Source organism: Equus przewalskii, chromosome 14 (genome assembly GCF_037783145.1).
Source record: "Equus przewalskii isolate Varuska chromosome 14, EquPr2, whole genome shotgun sequence".
NCBI lineage: Eukaryota > Metazoa > Chordata > Mammalia > Perissodactyla > Equidae > Equus > Equus przewalskii.
Genome location: NC_091844.1, coordinates 38,932,630 through 38,940,060, shown reverse-complemented (window position 1 = coordinate 38,940,060; position 7,431 = coordinate 38,932,630).

Here is a 7,431-nt window from a genome sequence, read left to right as displayed (position 1 = left end):
GTGAGCGCTCACCAGTAACCACAGACACACTCCATCTCCACCTCACCCCATCAGCATTGCCCATTCGGGATTTGGGTGCTTCAAATGGTGCCCTGCCCCTACCCCGCGTGGCTGTAGGAGAGGCCTAGCCTTAAAAGAGCAGGCGGGATGTAGTCTCAGCCACCTGCTACCTAAGCTGCTTCTTGCTGAAGCTGAGGCTGCCGCAACCTCCCCTCCCTATTCTTTAGCCTCCTCCTGCCCCTGGCCCTCGTCACCATAAAGTTAGGCTATGCAGCATGCGTGCGCTGCCCGGAACCCATCTCTGAGGTTTCAGCCTTTCTTGTTTCCAAGCCTTTCTTGTTCGCCGATCTGGAGTGTTAACACCTGCAAAATCCCCTACTCCCCCACTTCCTTCAGGCTTCTCTTTGTTTTTGCTGAGATTTGCTTTGCACACTGAAACAGATGCTGGCTGGATTCTGAGCAGAAGCTGGAGTTGGAAGCCCATGAGGTATGGATGTCCCAAGTGACCAGAGTAGGGACTTCCAGTCATTCATATGCAGCTGGTTCTGCGGCTGCATGTGCCCCTCTTGGGATTAGGTATAAACCTGACCCCAAACAGCAAGACAGGTCTACATGCTGAAGCACTGACAATGGAAGATTAGGCAAGAATAGAATAGAAGGAATGAGTGTGGAGGACACAGTGTGTGTGTGTGTGTGTGTGTGTGTGTGTGTGTGTTTGTGTAGAAGAGCAGAAAAGTTTCCATTCGCCAGCAATATTCCAAATTCACCAGCAATATTATAAATTTGCAGATATCTAATGACATAGCCTCAAAGTATATAGAACAGAAATGGACAGATCTACAAGAAGAAAATGACACGACTTACATCATTATAGGAAAAATTGTTTTTGCACTTTTTTTTTTTGCTGAGGAAGATTTGCCCTGAGCCTACATCTGCTGTGAGTCTTCCTCCTTTTTTTCTCGAGGAAGACTAGCCCTGAGCTAACATCTCTGCCAATCACCATCTATTTTATATGTGGGTCGCCACCACAGCATGGCTGATGAGTGGTGTAGGTTGAGACCTGGGATGTGAACGTGTGAACCCCAGGCTGCCAAGCAGAGCACACCAAACTTAACCACTACACCAGGGGGCTGGCCCCTGTTTTTGCACTTGTGAATTGAGATGGAATATATACACTGAAATGAATAGATCTTAAATGTATAGATAGATGAATTTTGACAAATGCATACACTCATAAAATCATACCCCTATTAAGATATAGAATATTTCCTTCATCCCAGAAAGACCCCTTGTGCCCCTTCCCAGTTGGTTGCCCATTCCATCCCCTTGACTATTCTAGAACTTCATATAAATGGAATCATACAGTATGTACACTTTTTGCTCTCAGCTATTTTTTTGCTCAGTATACTGTTTTTTTTTTTTTTTAAAGATTGGCCCTGAACTAACATCTATTGCCAATCTTTTTTCCTCTTCTTCTTCTCCCCAAAGCCACCAGTGCATAGTTGTATATTCTAGTTGTAGGTCCTTCTAGTTCTGCTATGTGTGGCACTGCCTCAGCATGGCCTGATGAGCGGTGTTGGTTGGTGCCCAGGATCCAAACCGGAGATGGCCCAGGCCGCCAAAGCAGAGCGCCCGAACTTAACCACTCACCCATGGCTGGCCCCTATTTTTTTTTTTTTTTTGAGATTCATCCATGGTGTTGTATATATGAGTAGTCTGTTCCTTGTTAATTGCTGAATAGCATTCTTTGCTTAAAGAGATAATAATTTTCCAATACTAGAAGAATTTTCCTTTTTGTGCTATCCATAATGTAAAGATGAGGCATACTCTTAAATTTAATCTGCACTATTAGCATTGTCTTTATCAGTATCTTAAGTTTACCCATTCATCTATTGATGGTCATTTGGGTTGTTTCCATTTTTTTGGCTGTCAGTTTAGGTCTTTCAGGAAGCAGACACCAAGAAGGAATTAGAGGTGCAAGAGATTTATTGGGGGAAATTCCTGTGAAAGATAGAGAGGAACAGGAATGTCTTCAGGCCAACATACAGTCTGACACCCTAGAAAGGAGAGAAGGAAGGGAGACTATTGTGCAGGAGGAGGTTGAAACTGCAGTGCAGCTCTGAGAAAGTCTCAGCTAGCAAAAAAGAGCTCCAGCACTAAGATTGCTCATAGAGTTCCGCAAGGGGCAGAAATGGCTCAACCCTCCCAGCCCTGCCACCTCGATCACTGGCTGGAGCTCCCCGGGAAGAGCCTGTCCTCAGATGCAACACTGGAAAATCCTGAGGTGCTGTGGCTGCAGGCTGTCAGCCAGTGGTATGCTGGTAAGTGGTTACTGACAGACTCTCCGGGAGAAAGTGTGTGTGTGTGTGATTACGCACACTTATTATAACTTTTAGTGATATAAAGGCTTGTAGCATACAATTTATAAATAACAAAATATACTATACTCTTTACTGTAACTTCCTCATAAATAATTGATTCTCCCAGAATATTTTCATTAGTTTTTGCTGAACTCTTATATCTGAAGCCAGCCTGTGTAATTAACAGTGTAATTCCAACATGAATATTGTTTGATATTTTTGCATATATTAATGGGTAAGATGAAAGTGAAATAACCAAGATGTATGTCAGAATTTCACTTGTTTTTCAATGTTGTGAGCAACTTCTTTGCTAGAATAAATACTTTTCTAATGCTGGAAGAATTCTCCTTAATTTTTTGTGCTATTCACAATGTAATGGCTACAGGCACCACACAATTTTGTTTTTTCTGCATTATTAACATTTTCCCCATGACTTTAAGTTTAAAAGTCCAATTTGTAGCATTTGCTGATTTCCATCTTGTCAATCCCCCCACCAAGGCCAATTTCAGGCTACCCATGTGACATCACTGAATATGAACTTGGGGGAAGATGTTCAGTAGCACACCATAATATAGTTTTTCCACTATACAGATGCAGTAGATGCAAATGACCTTAGGAGCATATAAATATATGTAAAATGTAGTAACAGAAACGGAAGTGAAGAGTTTTGAGAAATTATCTTTGTTTTGAACATTATTTAATTGTAATTTAGCAAAACTAATTTTTAATAATGACGTATTTAACAACCAGTTTGCAAATATCCTGAAAATTTTACAATCATATCTCTCAAGTCAGTACCAGCAGGCTCTATCACATTGCTATATTGATTGACTACACTCCTCACAGCAGATCCTGTCTTTAAGGGACATCTAAGAAGCTCAGGTCTGTGGCTGCCACATCTGCCATATATGTAAATAAAGCAGCTATGAACAGTCCTGTGTAAATCTTTGATACATTTGTGTACATATCAAGGGGTATAGAAGATTTGAACAGCACAATTAACCATTAGGTAATATATGCCTATTAGATGATACACAGCTAACATATATATATGTATTTTATATATATGTATATATATGTAAACAGTTGGAGAGTATACATTATTTTAGGAACACATGGAACATTATAAAAGGTAACCATAGTACTAAACCATAAAGCTAGTCTTAACATATTTGAAAGGATTAAAATCATACAATCAACATTCTCTGATCACTTAATGCAATTAAGTTAGAGAATAATAAAAGAAGAACTAGAAAAGCCTTTTCAGTTTGGAAACTTTAAAATACTTCCAAAAAACAATTCATAGGTTACAGAAGAACTCAAGCCAGAAATTATAAAATATATAGAATAAGTATATATATTTAAATTACATATGAAATTAATATATTTATAATATTAAGTTGCTTAGAAACACTTAAAATATACATTAAATTAATATAAATTATATATTTTATTTATATATTAATATAGTATGACAATATATATTATATAATCATATATTAAGTTGTATAACTTAATATATTTAATAATATATATTTCAAGTGATTTTAAAGCCACTAAGTTTCAGAGTAGTTTTTTTAATGCAGAAGTAGGTAATTTCAACACCTGATTGTCAGTATAGCTGCCAGAATGCGTCAGACGATTCTGATGTGTTACAGGTTGGAGAACCAAGGCTCTAATTCTTCTCTAGGATACCTGTCTACTCAGTTCCATTTGCTCTCTTGTCCTCTTGCTCCCTGCTGCAGTAGCAGAGTCTGCATCTCTTGTGCTAAAGCAACACTGACTATACCCACGGAGCCTCTGGCTCCTTATACCACTTCCAGACTCTGAGAAAGCACTGAACCAGTGGCCCAAGATCTGGCTTCCCCAGCATCTGACTGGAGGCACTGGGCAAGGATCAGCACCTTGGAACAAGCTTTGACCAATGAGAGAGATGGGAAACTGGCAAATTAATTTCTTTCCCTTCCTTTACCTGATGACTCTTTTAAGGCACAGTGACTCTATGGCAGCTGTCTGGACAAGTCTTTCACGAACAAGAAACTGAACTTAATTTTCTTTAAAGCTGTAGCCACCTCAGTAATTCACACCTTGTGTTTGTTTTCCACCTTTTGCTGTCTCTCTTATATATTTATAGAATAATACATTACTGTGAGTTAATAGATATTTATATAACTATATTAATATATTAAGTAGCTTTAAGCTACTTAAAATATATATTAAATAAATATAAATTATATATTAAAATATATTGAATAAATAGCTGAAACTCTATGCACATTAAACAGGGACTCCCCATTCTCTCCTCTTCCCAGCCCTGGCAACCACCGTTCTACTTTCTGTCTCTATGATTTTGACTACTCTAAGTACCTCATGTAAGTAGAATCACACAATATTTGTCTTTTTTGTGACTGGCTTATTTCACTTAGCATAATGTCCTCAAGCTTCATGCATGCTGTAGCAGATGCCAGAGATTCCTTCCTGAGCCAGCCATGATGGCCTAGTGGTTAAAGTTTGGCATGCTCCACTTCAGCGACCTGGGTTGGGTTCCTGGATGTGGAACCACACCACTCTTCTGTCAGTAGCCATGCTGTGGCAGCAGCTCACATAGAAGAACTGGAAGGACCTACAACTAGAATATACAACTATGTACTGGGGCTTAGGGAGGAGGAAAAAAAAAATTCCTTCCTTTTTTTTTTTTTTTTAAAGAAATTCCCTTCTTTTGAAGGCTGGATAATATTCCAGTGTGTATATATACCACATTTTGCTTATCCATTCATCTGTCAGTGAACACTTGGGTTGCTTCCATGTTTTAGCTATTGTGAATAATGCTACTAAGAACATGGGTGTACGGATATCTCTCTGAAACCCTGCTTTCAATTCTTTTAGGTATATACCCAGAAGTGGAATTGCTAGATTACATGGTAATTCTATTTTTAATCTTTTGAGGAACTGCCTTACTATTTTCAACAGCAGCTGTGCCTTTTGACTTTCTCACCAACAGTACACAAGGGTTCCAATTTCTTTACATCCTCACCAACACTTGTTTTCTGTTTTTTCAATAGTAGCCATCCTAATGAGTGTGAGGTAGTATCTATTGTAGTTTCGATTTGCATTTCCCTTATAATTAGTGATGTTGAGCATCTTTTCATGTGCTTATTGGCCACTTGTATATCTTCTTTGGAGAAATGTCTATTCAAGTTCTTTGCCCATTTTTTAGTTGGGTTGTTTTGTTGTTGTTGTTGAGTTTTAGGAGTTCTCTATATATTCTGGATATTAATCCCTGATCAGACATAGGATTTGCAAATATTTTCTTCCTTTCTGTGTGTTGCTTTTTACTCTGTTGATAGTGTCTTTTGATGCACAAAACTTTGAAATATTCAGGAAGTCCAATTTGTTTATTTTTTCTTTTGGTACCTGTGCCTTTGGTAAAATATCCAAGAAATCATTGTCAAATCCAATATTGTAAAGCTTTTGTTCTGTTTTTTTTCTAAGAGTTTATTGTTTTAGGTCTTTCATTTAGGTTTACATTTGATCCACTTTGAGTTAATTTTTGTATATGGTGGTAAGGATCCAACCTTGTTCTTTTGTAGGTGAATACCCAGTTTTCCCAGCAACATTTGTTGAAAAGGCTGACCTTTCCTCATTGAATGATCTTGGTTCCCTCATCCAAAATCATTTGACCATATACATGAGGCTTTATTTCTGGGCTCTCTATTCTATTCCATTGATCTGTCTGTCTTTATGCCAGTACCACACTGTTTTGATTACTGTAGTTTTGTAGTAAGTTTTGAAATCAGGAAGTGTGAGTCTTCTGGTTTTGTTCTTTTCTTTCAAGATTGTTTAGCTATTTGCAATCCCTTGAGATTCCACATAAATTTAGGATGGATTTTTTCTATTTCTGCAAAAAGCGTCATTGGGATTTTGATAGGGATTGCATTGAATCCGTAGGTCACTCTGGATTGCACTGATATTTTAACAATATTAAGTCTTCCAATTCATGAACATGGGATATATTTCCACTTATGTGTCTTTAATTTCTTTCAGCAATGTTTTGTGGTTTTCATTGTGCCAGTCTTTCACCTCCTTGGTTAATTCCTAAGTATTTTATTGGTTTTGATACCATTGTGAATGGAATTGTTTTTGTAATTTCATCTTCAGATTGTTCATTGTTAGTGTATAAAAGTGCAACTGATTTTTTTTAAATATTTTATTTTTTCCTTTTTCTCCCCAAAGCCCCCCCGGTACATAGTTGTGGGTCCTTCCAGTTGTGGCATGTGTGATGCTGCCTCAGCATGGCTTGATGAGCAGTGCCATGTCCACGCCCAGGATTCGAACTGGTGAAACCCTGGACTGCTGAAGCAGAGCAAGCGAACTTAACCACTCGGCCATGGGGCAGGCCCTGAAATGCAACTGATTTTTGTGTGTTGACTGTATCCTGTTGATTTGCTGCATCAATTTATTAGTTCTAATAGCTTTTCTGTGGAATCATTAAGGCTTTCTACATATAAGGTCATATCATCTGCAGAGATAATTTTACTTTTTCCTTTCCAATTTGGATGAATTTTATTTCTTTTTCTTGCATAATTGGTCTGGCTAGAACTTCCAGTACTATGTTGAATAGAAGTGATGAAAGTGACCATCCTTGCCTCGTTCCTGATCTTAGAGGAAAAGCTTTCCAACTTTCAACAGTGAGTATGATGTTCGCTGTGGGTTTTTTATATATGGTTTTCATTATGATGAAGTAGTTTCCTTCTATTCCTAGTTTGTTGTGTATTTTTTATCATAAAAGTGTATTGAAATTTCTCAACTGCTTTTTTCTGCATCAATTGAGATGATCATGTATTTTTTCCCCTTCATTCTGTTAATATGGTGTATTACACTGATCAATTTCTATGGTGAAATATCCTTGCATTCTAGGAATAAAATCTCATTTGGTCCTGGTGTATAATCCTTTCAATAATTTGCTGAATTTGGTTTGCTAGTATTTTGTTGAGGATTTTTGTATCAATATTCATAAGGGGTATTGGTCTGTAGTTTTCTTTGTCTGCCTTTGGTATCAGGGTACTGCTGG